We start from the raw sequence: 22,278 nt of genomic DNA, 5'->3' as shown, positions 1-22,278 counted from the left end.
GCCCACGTGTGGCTGTGCAGTGGTGTGTGGGAAACCCCAGGGAGAGACATCGTGTCTCCATGATGCAGACACCTGCCCGTAGGACGCAGCAGGGGGGAAGCCTTGGCCTTGTACAGGACCCAGAGGCGTCCACTTCACAGAGGCTAGAGAGAAAGCCGAGAGATGCCGTCCACGCCATTCTGCCACGCTACGCCTAGCCTAGTTTTCTATTACAAACCAATGTCAACCTTCACCTCTATCCGGCAGTCACATCTTCTTACACCGCAAAGTTTAGGCGATATGGAAATGTTCACGTATAATAAAGCATTGACAGAGAAGGTGTATTCATTGTTATCGCTTCTCAGAAAGATTTCGTTTTGACTAAAGTATCGGTTTGTTATAACGATTCTCATCTGGAAAATGTAAATAACATCTGATGCGAACACAATCAAGCCACTGTTATTCCAAAATATGGTTCTAGTGTAATAGGAGTGTAATAGGTATAACAGTATAATTCTTAAAGCTCATTTTGCACATACGTAGCAAGAGAAAACAAAAAAGAAAGGATATGTGCTGCAAGGAAAGACTGAAACGGCGATTAAAAGAACAACTTGATTGGACATCTCTAGGAGTTAAAGTCAAGAGGTTGCGTGAGGTGTCAGAATTATTCTGCCTTTGGTCCGTATCTTCACTGCAACATAACGGGTGAGTGATGGATGATTGCATAACGGCTTCGATTCCATACGTTTCCCTCGATAATAACCTACAGTATTGAGTGACTGATAGACAGATTCAGATTGAGCGCGTGCCTCCAAAAATATTGTAGGTTACTTTACCTCAATGGGTTTGGAGTTCTGTCAGAGCTTCATATTTCTGTGTTAAATCCCAACTTACTTTTCAAGGCAACATTCGTCAGTAGTTCTGACTGGTAGGATAGGAATACTGTACTGCCATCTTTGATTTGGGCAACCGGCATCCGATAAAGGCTGAACGTTGTCATTGTAGATTGAAGTCCATCTTATTAATTAAGGCAAGGCTTACATTAAGCGAAATCCTTAGAAAGACGACATGTTTAGGTTTACGTTTCTTCAGAACATCTAAAGGGCATCTGTTTCTGCCTCTGTTCCAGCGCATGTGTCCGTCTGATCATGTTTAGTTAATGTGCCTGATGTCTGTTCTTCCTAAGCCTTCCCTCTCCTCCTGACCTTTCACCTATGCCCCCTCTCTCTCTTTGTTGTGCAGGTTGGAGTCCCCTTACCGACACCCACACAGCCACATGCCCCGCTCCGCCATGCAGACACCCAGGCACAGGTAAGTCTGGCCCAGGTGCACCCCACAGTGCCCCTGTCCCTCACGGGCTCACCCCCCGGTCCTCAGGTCAGACCGGGGCCCAGCATGCGGCTGCAGCAGGTCACAGAGGGCCCCTGACAGGCCCCGACACCCCAGAGATGGGACTCCAGGCTTGCATGCAGAAGAGTGTTTGAAGTGGGTCTGAGCAGGGCTATGTTACTTTGCCTTTAATTAGCTCCAGCAGCTGCTGCTTCCTGGTTGAAGGACCCCGGCACACTCCACCACTCCACTGTCTCCCTAATGTCTTACAGGTGACTGTCAGATGCACGTCAGCCTACCAGCCATGCTGGACTTAGCTGTCTAACCCGCTCTCACTTAGATTTACTCTGTCAAGGGGCGGACTGCTTAGCTACACGATGTTGCTGAGACGAGTTTCTCCCTAACATAGTCCCGCTTTGTTTTGTTTAGCGAGAAACAAAATAGTGGACGCTCACAAGTCTAGCTCAGTAACCAGAGCCAGGGTAAAATTATGCAAAAATGTCTCCCATCACCCACTACGTTCTTCTAGTTGCTCTTTTTATCACTCTTTAGAAACATTAACAGGTCTGAGGAAAAGGTAAAAGCAGGGAGAGCTTTCTTCTGATGACAGTAAATGTTCCACTCTGCGTTGCTTGTCTGTGTTTTACGCTCTGACAAAGAGTTCCTAACTGTTGGAAATTGCCCTCTGAGGACTGACAGCTGGAAATTGATCTCAGATTAGAAGCAAGCACCTCTCTCTCTCCCTGCTCTCCTTTGTCACTCCCAAGTTGGCAGATCACTCCTTAAAAACTCTACCAGAGATGAAAAAAGAGAGAGAGACTTCACAGTTGGCTTTGGAATACTAATACCCTGGACTCATTATATTAATGGGGTCCAGATTCCCATCATTGAGCATGCACCAATACCCTTTGAGTTTGCCGGGGTTAGAGGGTGCCCAGTACTTTGAAAGCCCTGACCTGCATATTGAACACGTTTTAATAGAACCCTTTGGAGGCTCCTGGTAGGATATGCAGTAACTCCTCGCCTTTACGTTCCTGCACCCTCTCCGTGTGATCTCATCAGATAGCCGCTTCAGTCTCGGATATGACCCGGTCCCAGGGGGGAGGGATGTGCAGTCAAGGCAAATTAGACCAGCAGTGTCTGTATCTCAGCCGAGGCCATTCTTTCCTGGAGACGTGAGTCCTTAAGAGATGCAGTGCTTTGAAGTGGAAAGGTGCCCGGTGTAAGGTTTTGGGAGAGATTCGGTGGGATTCCCTTCAGGGAACAGTGGAGGAGTCTGGCCTCTCGTTGGTCAATCACCAAGCCAAGCCAAATCAACCCACAATAAGGGGTGAGCGTCAAGAATGCAGACAGGGGTTCATAAAGAGGGATCTATGGGCAACAATGGTGGAAACCCTGGTAGCAGAGAAAAGAGCATCTACATTGTTTTTAATAGTAATGCACTGTATGCCTATGATGCATAAAGAATCCATAACACATATGATAAAAGACAGATTTAGAAAAAATGATTATGAACGTGTACATTTTGCATATGTGCCCAACAGCTGAAAGATGTATTGATAAAAAGCAATGAAGGCTGCATGCTCCTTTGCTTAACAAAGACTATTAATAAGCCACACATAAGCTCATTGCAACCAGAAATGCTGATGTTAGATTAAGAAAAGGGTAGAAACATTTGATAGATATCACAATTTGAAAGTGCCTGAGCATTCAGTGATTCTGTTATTGATAGAAGCATTAGGCAACAGCAAGCCCAGAAGCATTCCGGCTATTTCTCGCGAGGAGGCTGAAAGCACATTACAATATAATGATTATCTCCCTCTGATTCTGTGGTGTCACTATGTCGACCTGAGATACTATTAAGCACCGTCAAATAGAAAAGCATCCCTCACAATGAAAGAAGATTATCCATAGCCGGGGAATGAGGTGGTGGGTTTCTTTGTCCTGGCAGGCTGAAATATCCTTAAAACACCCCGTAATAAGACAAGCAGCAGGTATACGCCACAGACAGACAGACAGTGAGATAGTAGAGTGACTACGCCAGAGACAGTGAAAAGAAGGGCTCCAACTGGAGATTACAGTGAACAAACAGAAATCCTTTGAGGCTAAAAATGGCTGACTCAGGTAGCCAAGCACTAGCAGAATGAGTCACGTATCCAACTACTACATCCCCTATCTGTAAGCATCTGTATTACACAGACAGAAAACAGCACCATACTATAGGACCCTTATAGGAAATCATGTTCAGCTGCTAGGATTTGATTATCATATCCCATTCTTGACCGTAATGATCTCATAAAGCTTTCGATTTTGGGCTCGATCACCATGGCTGCAACATTGCTGGAGCTCTGTTACTCATGTGTGATTCTAAAAGCAGTCTGCACTGCTGTAGTGGCTGATACAAGCCTCGCACTCTAAAGTGTGGCGGTCATTTATCCTCTCTCAAGCTCCCATCGTCTTGATGTGATTCACACACTGACAAGAATCCATCTCCTGGGTATTGGGCAACAAAGAGGGGTGTTGGGGGGGGGGGGGGGTACAAGGCAGATAGAGATCACACGACTACATGACCTGACGGTCTATTCCACACTACACTCTTCCTCTCCTCCCTACCACACACACACACACACACACACACACACACACACACACACACACACACACACACACACACACACACACACACACACACACACACACACACACACACACACACACACACACACACACACACACACACACACACACACACACACACACACTGTGACACAGGTGCACAAGCATGCATACAAAAACATCCCTTAAGCACACCACAGCTCCCTTTCATCACAACTAGAGTGCAAAGGCGCATTCCTTGCTCTGGTTGGTTGGTCTCCTGCTTTCTTAAGGTTATAGTCTATTCTGTTTGTTTCAGTGTGTTTAATGAGCTCGCCGGGATTCTGAGTGAAGACAGAAGAATCTATAGGGACCCATGGTAGTCCATGACCACGTACATCCTCCTTCTAGAGAATACAACTAAAACTCTCAGAATATCATAAATATATTTGTGAGAAAAGTTTTCAAATATTGCTCATCTTTTAATGTAGTTTGTGATGTGGGCTGTGTTCAATCATTCTACAAATGAAAATAAAACATCTCTTGAGGTTTGCTGCCAATGTGAGCAGTTTTTTCTCCACTGGTTTTCACAGAAAGAGAGACGCATAAGCTCTTCAAAGATGAGTATTATTTAGAGACTACAATTCATTTGGCAGCTCATATGTTCTGCTCTCAAAGAGCTCAAGCTAGTCTGAGACATACTGGGGGTTGTTTTCAGCAGAAGAGAAGAGAAAGAATTTGGCTTGGTCCGAGGCCCCCCATCCCCACCCCCTTTTCAAAGATGGACCTTTTTCATCTCCTAGTGGTCTAGCACATTAGTGTGGTGACTATGTGCTTCACAGGTGGGAGTCTGCCTCCATCAAATAACCCAGTTCACTAAGGACGGGATTTGGCGCTGTTATTTTTCTATTAGGGAAGAATTATGCTAAGCCTTCAGAAGCCATCTTTGTGTTGCTATGGCAGCCCATATTTCCTGCCGGGTTGTGACCTTGAATGACTACAGTGCAAAGCCAAGTAGCACCAAGACCCTTTGAGGATTAGAAATGTGGACCTCATAGTTATGCAAAACACCTCAGATATGATTGAACCTTGAAAGGCTGAATGACAAGTTTATTGAGATCGCCGCTCTTTTCATCTGATCATTGTCAGTCGAACGTTCCCAATCACTTGGTATTCGTTGATCTGCAGCTTTTCCGCTTGCTTTTGTCTAGGTCAGATCTCTCTGCTAGGAATTTGGTGGGCTTTTCATTTATCCAGACACCAAATAGCCTTATACTTCATATTAATCCGTTGTGTCGTTATGTAACAAGAGGAATCACGTGATTATATTGATGCAAATAAAAAAAATGTAAAAGCCTAACATCTGATGGTATATCCATCACTTTGCTCAATAAAACATCTGCATTTCAATGGATAATTCCTCTGATGCAGAGATTATAGTGCATGCTGGTTACTGTGGCCTTAAAAGGATTTGGATTATAGCTTTAAATTATTAATAGTTCAAAAGTATTTAATCAATACTACTATACTGAGGAAACTTGCAAAGATCACCCCCCAAATCAATTGACATGAGTTTTTTTTGGACTGTTTTCCTCTAAATTTGAATCTCAACGTTGGTTTTGATGTGTAGCCTACACAGCTGGAATCTTAATCAACTGTGATATTCATTGAAAGTTTTTACATTTCTTATAATTTTCACTAGTGTTTTCAGGCCAGCCTTCAAAGTCTGAAATGTATTTTCAAGAGAGATGTATAGACAGCAACTGAAAGCTAACACAGGGATGGGGCTTTGAACATATGAGACTGATACTATTGTGGTCACAAAGCACAACAGGAGACTACTTTGAAGACGAAAGGGCTTTGGGTATCAGATTTCATCTTGGAAATAGTGTCAGAATACAAGCTCAAGTATTAGACCTGTTGAAACGGCCTATTAGGACTAGAGAAACCAGGATTGAGTTTAGAGACACTTCCTTGACTGCTCCCAACTGAAGATTGGGAAAGGTCAAGACTAACTTCAGAGTTTAAACCCAGGATTAGATAGAACACTAGGTTTTATTGTAGGTTTAGTTGCCCCACTCAATCCATCAGGATTCAGATGGGAAAGGGGACTTGCAATGCAAAGAACAACTTGACAATTTAGAGTTTTTACAAAATAAAGTGTTGTTATCAGAGAAAAATCTTGCCGTTGGCTTGAGAATTTATCAGCTTCAAGATCAAGCTGTGTCCTTGTCAGTTGATGGGTCTGTAGAAGAAGTTACACTTTCAGACTATGTCTATGCCTTGTCAATTTGGATGCTTCTGGAGTAGAAACAAACTCGACACTAGCCACTCTCATCAACATGATTTTGACAAATACTTGTCAGTTACCCATCTCCCCTAGCAACTTAATCAATCTCCGAGGTCCCAAGGAAGTAGGACTGTGAGTACAGATCTCTGTGTTTCTGTTCCTCAACCTTCTGCCATGAAATAGTTCTAGTCTTTGTGTCAGTGTTCGGTTTTGACAAAAGTGACATTCACATATTGGGTTGTTCTGTTGTCACAGTCGTGCCTGGCTTAAAGTGCTCTCCATGTGAGGTTTAGTCCTCTTTGATGTCAGGGTCTCCAGAGATCCGGTTTGAGCATGCTATCTGCTTCAACAGTTCTCTCCCGGCCTCTCATGCAGAGAGTGACACAGGAACTGCCAGAGCAGAGATTGACTCTTTCATTTCCTACCAACTACAAATGAAGGATGCTTAGAAAGTAAATTCAGGGGGTGCCAAGCACATTGCAATATTCTGTTGCAACTACTGAAGAAACGGTTGTTGATCATTAGGCTACCGTCTAAGCTTAACATTATGTTTAATCAATGCTCTGTGGCAACATCCACCACTTCCAAACTCAGAAAGCAACATTAACAGTAACATCATTATTTTTTCCAAGCAAATCTCAAATCTGTCATAAATGAATAGTTAATGTTGTAATCACTAACTGTTATGCACCAAAAGTGCCATATTTTAATAAAAACAAAGATGTCAAACTCAAAATAACAAAGAGGTCATGCTATTCCAAACTCTAGTGATACAAGCTCATCTGTTCCCATGTCACAAGGATGTAATTAAAGCATCCATGAAGAGAAAAAAAAACAAATTCCATAATACTGTTGATTTATTCATTGAAATTGAAGAAATATGGGCTAGTAGTTGAACTATTTCGTGTACACGAACGTCACAATTTGCCATTTACTCCTCCACTCATTAGATAACGTGCATCTTAACTGGAATGTACAATTTCATGAAGAAAAGGCTTGATTAATAATGATCTGGTAATCGTGTTTTATGCCTGTAAAGGCGGGAACACATCCCTCGCGCCGCCCTGCAACGCGGGGCTCACCTGAGATGCAACCTGAGCGCCACGTGACACTTGGGATTAGCGGCGATTAAAGAAGAATATTCCAATGTACCGTATGAATTTACCTGACAGTGCCAAAATAATTATCCACCCTTCGTGAAATACGTAATTAAGGGAACCCCAAAGACAGACATCTGAAATGGGGTGAAGTGTATTTAAAAATGGCTGTGAGTCAAACTAATTTCTCTTATTAATAAAAAATAATTAAACGAATGATTGATTGTAGGCTAAATAAAGGATTGCGGCCAGTTTACGTCCATACGTGATTGAAAGTGAAATATTTGTTTGGTGTGCTATTATTTCAAACTGGAAAGGGCCGGTTTTTTCTTTGGTTAAATAGTTTGCAATATATTTCCCGTTCCTTCCAATGTCAGTCCTTCGCCAGTTCAGGCTATGTAACATTGTCATGTTTTCATTTAGGCTAAATTACAGTTAAATTGTTGTTGCCTTTTAGGGGGAGGGGGGGGGGGGTATTATATGTTAATTCAATTAATTAAGCAATTAATCCGTTTGTAGAAACGACATGCTTTAATATCATGTAACAGCAAGCCGTTTTACCTTTGTAACCCAAATTGTGAGTCACACAAAAACAGATATGATATCACATGTGTAGCCTATATACGTTATAGGCTAAACTTACAGAAAGACAGAGCCATGTACCAGAAGTGCTTCAATTGGGGTCTACCCTGACATGGTGGGTTATATGCAACTATCAATATTTACACTGTTTAAGGAACAAATTCAGTTAAAGGTCACGGTTTCGATTGGCCATGTTATATACTCTTAGAAAAAAAGATTCTGGATAGAAGCATAAAGGGTTCTATGCTTGCGTCATCTGTGGCACACCTTAAGGTTCTAAATAGAACATCATTTTTTTCCATATAGAACCCCAAGGGATCCCATGTAGAACCTCAGCCATTGTTGGTTCATTGAAGAAGAAACCCCGGGGTTCTGATGAAATAACCCTACAGAACGGTTCTATATAGAACCTATAGGGGTGCCACATGAAGCAACCAAAATAAGCTTTTTGGTTCTATCCAGAACCTTTTTAAGAGTATATATTATAATGTCTGCCATCAGTGGAAGAAAGACATTTGAGTGAATTGTGTTTCCATTTAGATAATCAATGCTATCACATCTTGCAGGTGTCATAAAGTTCTGCATTTGATTGGAGCAGACACTGTGCCTTTTCAAGCTGTTGAGACATTATAGGCCTAATAAAATAATGCCATATTTTGAGATAGCTAAATATTGTCTTGTTAGAACATGAACACATGTTCCTCGTACGTATGACGCATTGTTTTCCATCCAATTCAACATTTGTTATAATTGGCTATTTAAGGACTAACTCCTATTTATTATTTTCCTTTGTTATTGGATTTCCTATATTGGCAATTTTGCAGACCCATAATGTTTAATAGCCGATAGTCCGATGGCTAATTTCATATAGGGTAATGATTTCTAAGACGGACAGACTTTTCTTAGTTAAAGAAAATGAAAAGCTGAACTATGAAAACAAAACAAAAAAAGCAGTGCTGTTATGGTTTATCATACCAAAATCTGATCCACTACAAAGGCCAGTAAGGGCTGTGGAAATAATGTAGGCCTTGGCCTAGGCTAAACCCCTGCTGAACGCAACTTGTAGACTAAACGAAACCTAAAATATTTCAGATTGTTACGTTTGTGTGATTTTTATTAGATACGACAATTTATCCCACAAAAGTGTTCTGTGACAAATTGGAATATGCTGCTAATTTACAGTAGCCAACAGTTGTCACGCACTTCAGAAAACAGAGATGGATATTTTGATGATTGCACTGCACACAATTTATAGCATATTTTATTCACAATTAAAATATGCAAAACATCTATTTTTCATAGTAGCATATTACGAAATATTGTGTCTATTTATCTCGAAGTTGGAAAATGGTGTTATTCTCTTAAATTATTAATAGACACCGTAAAATAGGCCATAGCTTAGCCTAGCTTGCTGACTGCATTCACAGGTGTGTTTTGGTGGACATGGCTTGTCCCTCGGGGGTGAAAATGTTTAGGACACTTTAGAATATACCAAAATAAAGTTACAATGGGATTGATTCAAAGCTCCTGAAATGTTCTCCACATATCGCCCAGAAAAGGTCCATTTTCAACTCTTCAATATTTATGTCTGGTGAAAAAAAAGATGAGGCCCTCCTCTATCCCATGTAAACACGGCCCTATGCATTGTGTAAATTACGTGGATTAGCCCCCCCTTTGTTGCCAGAACACTGGACCTCAGTGTACACACAGGGACTGACTGATTCAAGCCTCCTCCAAAGCCATTTGGCCTTAACTCTCGCTGACAAAGTTAAGGAAGTGTTACATCCATTCACTACTTAAATAACTAACATTTCAACCGGAAATAGGTCGTCAGAAAGTAGGCCTACCTGTCATTGTTGAATATCAGTTGTTTTCAGTGTTTGGAAAAATATGATTGTGATGTGGATACAAACGTGACTTCTGATTTCACCTTTGAAACTTCGTTAAAGTAGAACGGTATGAAACACTGCATACATTTTGTTTTTGTACCGAGAAATTGAAATTACCATATGCCAAGGTAATTTCCTGGTTTGGCCCCGGAAAGGACTTTACCTTATTTTCTATCATTTCAATTTCAATTAGTTGAATTGTTCACAATAATATTATTTAGGTTATTACAGCATAGAAACAGTGTGTATAATTATATTGAGTAGTGAAACAACCGTTGAACAATTATTATTAGTGTTCAATGCGATAACAATGGCAATACTGAATAGAAGGGGGGTCGAATAATAAATAGGCTAGTAGGATCTAATGCATAAGATGGCAAATTGGTTCCCGAAATTGGTTCGAGGGTTATGAGTGTGAAGGTTTTCTCAGGTGCCCTGATTAAGTGTGTGTGTGTGTGTGTGTGTGTGTGTGTGTGTGTGTGTGTGTGTGTGTGTGTGTGTGTGTGTGTGTGTGTGTGTGTGTGTGTGTGTGTGTGTGTGTGTGTGTGTGTGTGTCGACTAGGTGAAAAATCTGTCTATGTGCCCTTGAGCAAGTCACTTAACCCTAATTGCTCCTGTAAATCACTCCGGATAAGAGCTTCAGCTAAATGACTAAACTGTAAATGTGGGTTTTCCTATTTTTCCTATTTTAGTTGACATTTTATTGAATAATAGTCTGCAGTCAGATATGAAACGTTTTAAACGATTTTAACGCCTAATAACGTATTTATTTTGTTTATGCCATAGCCTAAACCCAAAGACGAACATGTATTTGTTTGATTGATGGCTCACTAAAAGTGAACGATACAAATTTCAGAGTCCCGATTATTCTATTTCGTTACAGACCATTTCTAAAATATGTGCACCTAAATTGAGTTAAAGCGTAATATCTATTATTTTTGAAAAGACGCCATGAAATTACCACTCATAAATAAAATAAGTCAAATATTGAACTTGGGACTGGATAAATTATGTAAGTGTGTCAGAAATGTGTTCTCAAATTGGGATCTTGTACAGAGTAAAGTTAGCTTTTTAGTTGTACATTTTCTCGCGCCTGACACTAACGTTCCCTAAAACATCATTTTTGTTTGCTATGAATGTACACAGGTTGTCACACGCCTTGTATTAAATGACCAAATCTGGAGGGAAATTAACCGCTTTCTATCCTCAAATCCGTATGTTTCTCTAGCCTAATTTAACTTCACATTCTTATCATCACAATTTTTTATACTTTCCCGAAACATCTGTGTTTCAGTTGCCTAGTTGCTTCTATAATAGAGGTCTGATAAGATTGTGGCAGAAAATGATTGAAACGCAGCAAGGCTCTGAGAAATTAATTTGTGATAGGACATCACAATTAGTCAAAGTATGTCTAATAAATGACTCATTACTTCATTTCTTATCATTTTATGTGGATGATTTGAAACCAACTTAGAATACCGTGACACGATTTTGTGTGGATAGGCTAGCAAGATGATATGATGGCAAAATAAGCTAGAATGTTTACTTGAATGAGATATTTATTCTAATGTCTTGAATATTATATTCTAAATAGGTTGTTCGGCATTGTATAGTTATTACAAATGTAAACAAATAGCAGACCAAGTGATTTAAACAGGGATAAACTCAACAGCTCGTTTTCTTCACCTGTCGCACCCAACGTTCACCCCTCCATTGATGTAAAAAGTAAACAAGTAAAAAGGTAAACGATTGTCTCTCATTCAATCTTTTGTCAAACTCGTGTTTCACCCCTTCTGTCAAGTCAAAATACAAACGACCCTGTAAAAATGTAACTATTATCGAAATAAGGCTATTTGAAAGTCAAAAGGCAATATCCGAAAGGTATCATTGTGAAATCGTCTGAATTTAGATAGTGGGTTGAAATTGTTATCGAAGCGTGAATAGGTCAATTAAAATATAGAAAAGGTAGAAAACAATTTGCTGTAAGATAGTGGAATAGTTTTACAGAAGAAAGTCTTGCCTTGACGAAAGTTGACAGAAACATTGCATGTGGTGTTTGTTTTGCGGGCTATGGGAACGAATTACACTTCAAATCAGTTTTTCCTCTCCTGCGCACCTGTGATGTATGAGGACTTGACTTCAGGTGTGCAAAAGTTGATCTGCGGAAAGAAGACAGCCCATGGTTCTTTATATTTAACGAATTAGAATTGATTTTACAAAAATAATAATTTCTAGGGACATATGTGCTCATCAGCCAAGTTTTTCGATGCAGGAATCCAATGCTCAAAACGAATCCGATCATGACTGTCGTAATTTGAAGGCCACATAATGTTAAAATTTAGGCCTGTTACTAAAAAAAGTCCTTATTTGTAAACCTGTCTCTTACCTGTCAATTGTCAATCGAACTGAAATAATGTGGTATCCCTCCTTTATGATTGAATGTGTGTTTTGTTAAGTCTAATTTGTAAAGATATATTGATCTATAAATTGATCTATAGTATAATTGTAAACCAGAATGTATTGATATGGTGACCAACATAACACAGTGTTGATATTCATGAAACATTTTCAATTAATTAAATGATGTTGATGCATATCGTCATATTTTACAAAGTAGCCTATTATAAGTAATGCATTTATTTTGTCTCCGTGCCTGTTAGTCTTCCAGTCAGAAGGCCCCATACAGGCATAGCTCTGTGCCTGTTAGTCTTCCAGTCAGAAGGCCCCATACAGGCATAGCTCTGTGCCTGTTAGTCTTCCAGTCAGAAGGCCCCATACAGGCATAGCTTGAACTTGAAAACAAAGTTTTTAAATGAGCTGCAATCATAAAACCATTAAAACTGCTCAAATTAAGGACAACGGTAGATTTCAGCTGCTATATGAATAACAAGATGCATGTTTTGCCGCGATGTATTGTTCTGTGAATCGTAATGAATCGTCTAAAATGGATCCTGGATGGACTCATGTTCATCATTAGGGGTTCCCTCATACAACTCACTGCCAAGATCAATTACCATATTTGACAGAAAAGGTAAATAGCCCACACAACCCAGAAAAGATGCACCAAGAGCCACATCTATCAATATTTTTTCCATTTGAAAGTGTGACCTGATGTACTTGTATGATCCTGTCATTGTTTTGTCTACTCCAGGCTGCAGACGGTGTTAATTGGGCTGTATTTTACTTTGTGTGCAGGACGAGCCAACGGAACATCTGATCATGAAGTTTGCCAGGCTGTGGATTCTCCAGCCCTGCAATCGCATAAAATCATTCTCCATCCATATTAAAGGTATATGAAGATTGTCAACATTTTTCTTGTCAAATGCACATCATATGTCATGGTGGTACTGGGCTAAAGAAAAGTGCATAATAAAATAGAAGAGAATATCAATCCAGTTTAGTTTTTTTATTTATTATTTCACCTTTATTTAACCAGGTAGACCAGTTGAGAACAAGTTCTCATTTACAACTGCGACCTGGCCAAGATAAACTAAAGCAGTGCGACAAAAACAACAGAGTTACACATGGGATAAACAAGCGTACAGTCAAAAACACAATAGAAAAGTCTATATACAGTTTGTGCAAATGTAGTAAGATTAGGGCGATAAGGCAATAAATAGGTCATTGTGGTGAAATAATTACAATTTAGCAATTAAACACTGGAGTGATAGATGTGCAGAAGATGAATGTGCAAATAGGGATACCGGGGTGCAAAGGAGCAAAAAAAATTATAATGGGGATGAGGGCGTTGGCCGGGCTATTTACAGATGGGCTATGTGCAGGTGCAATGATCGGTAAACTGCTCTGACAGCTGATGCTTAAAGTTAGTGAGGGAGATATGAGTCTCCAGCTTCAGTGATTTTTGCAATTTGTTCCGGTCATTGGCAGCAGAGACCTGGAAGGAAAGTCGGCAAAAGGAGGAATTGGCTTTGGGGGTGACCAGTGAGATATACCTGTTGGAACGCGTGCTACGGGTGGGTGCTGCTATGGTGACCAGTGAGCTGAGATAAGACGGGGCTTTACCTAGCAAAGACTTGTAGATGACCTGGAGCCAGTGGGTTTGGCGACGAATATGAAGCGAGGGCCAGCCAACGAGAGCATACAGGTCACAGTGGTGGGTAGTATATGGTGCTTTGGTGACAAAACGGATGGCACTGTGATAGACTACATCCAATTTGCTGAGTAGAGTGTTGGAGGCTATTTTGTAAATGACATCGCCGAAGTCAAGGATCTGTAGGATAGTCCGTTTTACGAGGGTATGTTTGGCAGCATGAGTGAAGGATGCTTGTTTGCGAAATAGGAAGCTGATTCTAGATTTAATTTTGGATCGGAGATGCTTAGTGTGAGTCTGGAAGGAGAGTTTACAGTCTAACCAGACACCTAGCTATTTGTAGTGGTCCACATATTCTAAGTCAGAACCGTTCAGAGTAGTGATGCTAGACGGGCGGGCGGGTATGGGCAGTGATCGGTTGAAGAGCATGCATTTAGTTTTGCTTGCATTTAAGAGCAGTTGGAGGCCACGGAAGGACTGTTGTATGGCATTAAATCCCGTCTGGAGGTTTGTTAACAGTGTCCAAAGAAGGGCCAGAAGTATACAGAATGGTGTCGTCTGCGTAGATCAGAGAATCACTGATGTATCATTGATGATTACAGAGAAAAGAGTCGGCCCAAGAATTGAACCTTGTGGCACCCCCCATAGAGACTGCCAGAGGTCCTGCAAACAGGCCCTCTGATTTGACACACTGAACACTAACTGAGAATTAGTTGGCGAACCAGGCGAGGCAGTCATTTGAGAAACCAAGGCTGTTGAGTCTGCCAATAAGAATGTGGTGAGGTCGATGAATACGGCTGCACAGTATTGTCTTTTATCGATGGCGGCTATGATATCATTTAGAATACCAATACCAATGTCAGGTCAACTAATGGGTGAGAGAGATTGTTACAGAGGAGATGGTAGAGCATACAGTGTACTTCCCTGTTGATAATTGTTACAGTTTTTTTCCTCCATTGATGTTTTAAGGTTGGACTGTAGCTCGTATAGTACTTTAGAACATAGGGTTCACCAATTGGTGGCACCTCGTTAGTCAGTATGTGTTCCACCTGTGCTGGTTGGTCCATCTCGTTAGTTGGAATGGGGTTTCCATCTGTGCTGGCACAGGTGATATTTAAGAGCGGCTGGCCCAATCCTCCAGTTGTCTTAAGAGATGTGGAGGGTCAACACCTTTAGTTGGCTCTCCCTGTTTGATTTCTAGAAAGACAATCCTTTATCTGATCTTCCCCTGTTTCTGTTTTGCTCCACTTTTTGGTTTTGCTTCCTGTCTTCAAGTTTGGTGTAGGTTTCTCTTTGTTTGCCTCTTAGTGGCCGCTCATGGTGGGTGTCTTTTCGGCCCCAGTTCTTGTTGCCAGTCAACTTTCAGTGGACACCCCCATGAGTGTCTTTCAGAACCCCTCCTAAAACCCCAACTGTTTCCTTTTGGATGTTGTCAGTGACTCTTTGTTAGGTCCTCCTTCTGTTTGAGTGACATTTTTGGTTTTATAGGCTGGGGAAGGTAACAATAATGCAGCGTACAGGTGCATGTACCTTATAAAGGTGAGAGAGAGAGACTCTAAAGGTAATCTGGGCAGAAGGAGGACCCTGATTGCAGTAGAGAAAGGTTGGAGCAGAAGGAAAAGCGAACAGACGATAGCATTTAAAAAAAAATGTAACCCCTTTTTTCTCCCCAATTGGTAGTAGTTACAGTCTTGTCTCTGCAACTCCCGTACAGACTCGGGAGAGGCAAAGGTCGATAGCCATGCGTCCTCTGAAACACAACCCAACCAAACCGCACTGTTTCTTGACACAATACCCATCCAACCCGGAAGCCAGCCGCACCAATGTGTCAGAGGAAACACTGTACACTTAGCGACCTGGTCAGCGTGCACTGCGCCCAGGCCCACCACTGGAGTCGCTAGTGCACGATGGGACAAGGACATCCCTGTCGGCCAAACCCTCCCTAACAGGGACGACGCTGGGACAATTGTGCGCCGCCCCATGGGCCTCCCGGTCGCGGCCGGCTGCGACAGAGTCTGCGAAGCAGTGCCTTAGACCACTGCGCCACCCGGGAGGCCGCGACGATAGCATTATGATTGGGATGAGAGTAGAGACTCATCTTATATAAAATAGGGATTGTAGAGCAGGACTCCTCTGACAGCAACACTTTACGAAACAGTGGCGTCATCCTACAGGGGAGGAATGAAATAACATGACATTGTATCAGACAGGTGATTGTAGGCTTCAGCATAGTACTTAACATTGCAAAATCACTACGTGCAAAAACGTTATATTTAAAGTGTCAAGTAGTTCATAACTGCTTGAAGTTACAAACTTCTTACACAGTAATTATATACATATTTAGTTACATTAACACAAGACCAATTTAAAGTCAAAGGTGCCTGCAGGGATGAAGTCATTAGGGTGGGACTATAATAACATATTAAAGACATTGAGAGGGGTAATATTAGTAGAGAGGGGTAATATTAGTAGAGTAGAGAGGGGTAATATTAGTAGAGTAGAGAGGGGTAATATTAGTAGAGTAGAGAGGGGTAATATTAGTAGAGAGGGGTAATATTAGTAGAGTAGAGAGGGGTAATATTAGTAGAGAGGGGTAATATTAGTAGAGATGGGTAATATTAGTAGAGTAGAGAGGGGTAATATTAGTAGAGTAGAGAGGGGTAATATTAGTAGAGTAGAGAGGGGTAATGTTAGTAGAGTAGAGAGGGGTAATATTAGTAGAGTAGAGAGGGTTAATATTAGTAGAGTAGAGAGGGGTAATATTTGTAGAGAGGGGTGATATTAGTAGAGTAGAGAGGGGTAATATTAGTAGAGAGGGGTAATATTAGTAGAGTAGAGAGGGGTAATATTAGTAGAGTAGAGAGGGGTAATATTAGTAGAGAGGGGTAATATTAGTAGAGTAGAGAGGGGTAATATTAGTAGAGTAGAGAGGGGTAATATTAGTAGAGTAGAGAGGGGTAATGTTAGTAGAGTAAAGAGGGGTAATATTAGTAGAGTAGAGAGGGGTAATATTAGTAGAGTAGAGAGGGGTAATATTAGTAGAGTAGAGAGGGGTAATATTAGTAGAGAGGGGTAATATTAGTAGAGTAGAGAGGGGTAATATTAGTAGAGAGGGGTAATATTAGTAGAGTAGAGAGGGGTACTATTAGTAGGGAGGGGTAATATTAGTAGAGTAGAGAGGGGTAATATTAGTAGAGTAGAGAGGGGTAATATTAGTAGAGTAGAGAGGGGTAATATTAGTAGAGTAGAGAGGGGTAATATTAGTAGAGTAGAGAGGGGTAATATTAGTAGAGTAGAGAGGGGTAATATTAGTAGAGAGGGGTAATATTAGTAGAGTAGAGAGGGGTAATATTAGTAGAGTAGAAAGGGGTTATATTAGTAGAGTAGAGAGGGGTAATATTAGTAGAGTAGAGAGGGGTAATATTAGTAGAGTAGAGAGGGGTAATATTAGTAGAGTAGAGAGGGGTAATATTAGTAGAGTAGAGAGGGGTTATATTAGTAGAGTAGAGAGGGGTAATATTAGTAGAGTAGAGAGGGGTAATATTAGTAGAGTAGAGAGGGGTAATATCAGTAGAGTAGAGAGGGGTAATATTAGTAGAGTAGAGAGGGGTAATATTAGTAGAGAGGGGTAATATTAGTAGAGTAGAGAGGGGTAATATTAGTAGAGTAGAGAGGGGTAATATTTGTAGAGAGGGGTGATATTAGTAGAGTAGAGAGGGGTAATATTAGTAGAGAGGGGTAATATTAGTAGAGTAGAGAGGGGTAATATTAGTAGAGTAGAGAGGGGTAATATTAGTAGAGAGGGGTAATATTAGTAGAGTAGAGAGGGGTAATATTAGTAGAGTAGAGAGGGGTAATATTAGTAGAGTAGAGAGGGGTAATGTTAGTAGAGTAGAGAGGGGTAATATTAGTAGAGTAGAGAGGGGTAATGTTAGTAGAGTAGAGAGGGGTAATATTAGTAGAGTAGAGAGGGGTAATATTAGTAGAGAGGGGTAATATTAGTAGAGTAGAGAGGGGTAATATTAGTAGAGAGGGGTAATAATAGTAGAGTAGAGAGGGGTACTATTAGTAGAGAGGGGTAATATTAGTAGAGTAGAGAGGGGTAATATTAGTAGAGTAGAGAGGGGTAATATTAGTAGAGAGGGGTAATATTAGTAGAGTAGAGAGGGGTAATATTAGTAGAGTAGAGAGGGGTAATATTAGTAGAGTAGAGAGGGGTAATGTTAGTAGAGTAGAGAGGGGTAATATTAGTAGAGTAGAGAGGAGTAATGTTAGTAGAGTAGAGAGGGGTAATATTAGTAGAGTAGAGAGGGGTAATATTAGTAGAGAGGGGTAATATTAGTAGAGTAGAGAGGGGTAATATTAGTAGAGAGGGGTAATATTAGTAGAGTAGAGAGGGGTAATATTAGTAGAGAGGGGTAATATTAGTAGAGTAGAGAGGGGTAATATTAGTAGAGTAGAGAGGGGTAATGTTAGTAGAGTAGAGAGGGGTAATATTAGTAGCGTAGAGAGGGGTAATATTAGTAGAGTAGAGAGGGGTAATATTAGTAGAGTAGAGAGGGGTAATATTATTACAGTAGGGTAATATTAGTAGAGTAGAGAGGGGTAATATTAGTAGAGTAGAAAGGGGTTATATTAGTAGAGTAGAGAGGGGTTATATTAGTAGAGTAGAGAGGGGTAATATTAGTAGAGTAGAGAGGGGTAATATTAGTAAAGTAGAGAGGGGTACTATTAGTAGAGTAGAGAGGGGTAATATTAGTAGAGTAGAGAGGGGTTATATTAGTAGAGTAGAGAGGGGTAATATTAGTAGAGTAGAGAGGGGTAATATTAGTAGAGTAGAGAGGGGTAATATTAGTAGAGTAGAGAGGGGTAATATTAGTAGAGTAGAGAGCGGTAATATTAGTAGAGAGGGGTAATATTAGTAGAGTAGAGAGGGGTAATATTAGTAGAGAGGGGTAATGTTAGTAGAGTAGAGAGGGGTAATATTAGTAGAGTAGAGAGGGGTAATATTAGTAGAGTAAAGAGGGGTAATATTAGTAGAGTAGAGAGGGGTAATATTAGTAGAGTAGAGAGGGGTAATATTAGTAGAGTAGAGATGTGTAATATTAGTAGAGGGGTAATATTAGTAGAGTAGAGAGGGGTAATATTAGTAGAGAGGGGTAATATTAGTAGAGAGGGGTAATATTAGTAGAGTTGAGAGGGGTAATATTAGTAGAGTAGAGAGGGGTAATATTAGTAGAGAGGGGTAATATTAGTAGAGTAGAGAGGGGTAATATTAGTAGAGAGGGGTAATATTAGTAGAGAGGGGTAATATTAGTAGAGAGGGGTAATATTAGTAGAGAGGGGTAATATTAGTAGAGTAGAGAGGGGTAATATTAGTAGAGTAGAGAGGGGTAATATTAGTAGAGAGGGGTAATATTAGTAGAGTAGAGAGGGGTAATATTAGTAGAGTAGAGAGGGGAAATATTAGTAGAGTAGAGAGGGGTAATGTTAGTAGAGTAGAGAGGGGTAATATTAGTAGAGTAGAGAGGGGTAATATTAGTAGAGTAGAGAGGGGTAATATTAGTAGAGTAGAGAGGGGTAATATTAGTAGAGAGGGGTAATATTAGTAGAGTAGAGAGGGGTAATATTAGTAGAGAGGGGTAATGTTAGTAGAGTAGAGAGGGGAAATATTAGTAGAGTAGAGAGGGGTAATATTAGTAGAGTAGAGAGGGGTAATATTAGTAGAGTAGAGAGGGGTAATATTAGTAGAGAGGGGTAATATTAGTAGAGTAGAGAGGGGTAATATTGGTAGAGTAGAGAGGGGTAATGTTAGTAGAGTAGAGAGGGGTAATATTAGTAGAGTAGAGAGGGGTAATGTTAGTAGAGTAGAGAGGGGTAATATTAGTAGAGTAGAGAGGGGTAATATTAGTAGAGTAGAGAGGGGTAATATTAGTAGAGTAGAGAGGGGTAATATTAGTAGAGTAGAGAGGGGTAATATTAGTAGAGTAGAGAGGGGTAATATTAGTAGAGAGGGGTAATGTTAGTAGAGTAGAGAGGGGTAATATTAGTAGAGTAGAGAGGGGTAATATTAGTAGAGTAGAGAGGGGTAATATTAGTAGAGTAGAGAGGGGTAATATTAGTAGAGAGGGGTAATATTAGTAGAGTAGAGAGGGGTAATATTAGTAGAGAGGGGTAATATTAGTAGAGAGGGGTAATATTAGTAGAGTAGAGAGGGGTAATATTAGTAGAGTAGAGAGGGGTAATATTAGTAGAGTAGAGAGGGGTAATGTTAGTAGAGTAGAGAGGGGTAATATTAATAGAGTAGAGAGGGGTAATATAAGTAGAGTAGAGAGGGGTAATATTAGTAGAGTAGAGAGGGGTAATGTTAGTAGAGTAGAGAGGGGTAATATTATTAGAGTAGAGAGGGGTAATATTAGTAGAGTAGAGAGGGGTAATATTAGTAGAGAGGGGTAATGTTAGTAGAGTAGAGAGAGGTAATATTAGTAGAGTAGAGAGGGGTAATATTAGTAGAGTAGAGAGGGGTAATATTAGTAGAGTAGAGAGGGGTAATGTTAGTAGAGTAGAGAGGGGTAATATTAGTAGAGTAGAGAGGGGTAATATTAGTAGAGTAGAGAGGGGTAATATTAGTAGAGTAGAGAGGGGTAATATTAGTAGAGTAGAGGGGGTAATATTAGTAGAGAGGGGTAATATTAGTAGAGTAGAGAGGGGTAATATTAGTAGAGAGGGGTAATATTAGTAGAGAGGGGTAATATTAGTAGAGAGGGGTAATATTAGTAGAGAGGGGTAATATTAGTAGAGTAGAGAGGGGTAATATTAGTAGAGAGGGGTAATATTAGTAGAGTAGAGAGGGGTAATATTAGTAGAGTAGAGAGGGGTAATATTAGTAGAGTAGAGAGGGGTAATGTTAGTAGAGTAGAGAGGGGTAATATTAGTAGAGTAGAGAGGGGTAATATTAGTAGAGTAGAGAGGGGTAATATTAGTAGAGTAGAGAGGGGTAATATTAGTAGAGTAGAGAGGGGTAATATTAGTAGAGTAGAGAGGGGTAATATTAGTAGAGAGGGGTAATGTTAGTAGAGTAGAGAGGGGTAATATTAGTAGAGTAGAGAGGGGTAATATTAGTAGAGTAGAGAGGGGTAATATTAGTAGAGTAGAGAGGGGTAATATTAGTAGAGAGGGGTAATATTAGTAGAGTAGAGAGGGGTAATATTAGTAGAGAGGGGTAATATTAGTAGAGAGGGGTAATATTAGTAGAGTAGAGAGGGGTAATATTAGTAGAGTAGAGAGGGGTAATGTTAGTAGAGTAGAGAGGGGTAATATTAGTAGAGTAGAGAGGGGTAATATTAGTAGAGTAGAGAGGGGTAATATTAGTAGAGTAGAGAGGGGTAATATTAGTAGAGTAGAGAGGGGTAATATTAGTAGAGTAGAGAGGGGTAATATTAGTAGAGAGGGGTAATATTAGTAGAGTAGAGAGGGGTAATATTAGTAGAGAGGGGTAATATTAGTAGAGAGGGGTAATATTAGTAGAGTAGAGAGGGGTAATATTAGTAGAGTAGAGAGGGGTAATGTTAGTAGAGTAGAGAGGGGTAATATTAGTAGAGTAGAGAGGGGTAATGTTAGTAGAGTAGAGAGGGGTAATATTAATAGAGTAGAGAGGGGTAATATAAGTAGAGTAGAGAGGGGTAATATTAGTAGAGTAGAGAGGGGTAATGTTAGTAGAGTAGAGAGGGGTAATATTATTAGAGTAGAGAGGGGTAATATTAGTAGAGTAGAGAGGGGTAATATTAGTAGAGAGGGGTAATGTTAGTAGAGTAGAGAGAGGTAATATTAGTAGAGTAGAGAGGGGTAATATTAGTAGAGTAGAGAGGGGTAATATTAGTAGAGTAGAGAGGGGTAATGTTAGTAGAGTAGAGAGGGGTAATATTAGTAGAGTAGAGAGGGGTAATATTAGTAGAGTAGAGAGGGGTAATATTAGTAGAGTAGAGAGGGGTAATATTAGTAGAGTAGAGGGGGTAATATTAGTAGAGAGGGGTAATATTAGTAGAGTAGAGAGGGGTAATATTAGTAGAGAGGGGTAATATTAGTAGAGAGGGGTAATATTAGTAGAGAGGGGTAATATTAGTAGAGAGGGGTAATATTAGTAGAGTAGAGAGGGGTAATATTAGTAGAGAGGGGTAATATTAGTAGAGTAGAGAGGGGTAATATTAGTAGAGTAGAGAGGGGTAATATTAGTAGAGTAGAGAGGGGTAATATTAGTAGCGAGGGGTAATATTAGTAGAGAGGGGTAATATTAGTAGAGTAGAGAGGGGTAATATTAGTAGCGAGGGGTAATATTAGTAGAGAGGGGTAATATTAGTAGAGAGGGGTAATATTAGTAGAGAGGGGTAATATTAGTAAAGAGGGGTAATATTAGTAGAGAGGGGTAATATTAGTAGAGTAGAGAGGGGTAATATTAGTAGCGAGGGG

The 22,278-nt window shown here is 40.3% G+C and overlaps 1 long non-coding RNA gene across 2 annotated transcripts in view; it reads left to right on the top strand.

Moving 5' to 3' along the window:
* Positions 1-22,278, top strand: part of LOC129827686 (uncharacterized) — a 37,942-nt gene that overhangs the window by 10,850 nt on the left and 4,814 nt on the right. For both annotated transcript variants that reach the window (XR_008755202.1, XR_008755201.1), the window contains exons 2-3: positions 1,222-1,290; positions 12,957-13,050. This is a non-coding gene — a long non-coding RNA (uncharacterized LOC129827686). The remainder of the gene's footprint in view (positions 1-1,221; positions 1,291-12,956; positions 13,051-22,278) is intronic.

Source organism: Salvelinus fontinalis, chromosome 29, assembly GCF_029448725.1.
Source record: "Salvelinus fontinalis isolate EN_2023a chromosome 29, ASM2944872v1, whole genome shotgun sequence".
Taxonomy (NCBI): domain Eukaryota; kingdom Metazoa; phylum Chordata; class Actinopteri; order Salmoniformes; family Salmonidae; genus Salvelinus; species Salvelinus fontinalis.
Note: the sequence above shows the minus strand (reverse complement) of the source record. Positions and strands in the feature narration are given on the sequence as shown.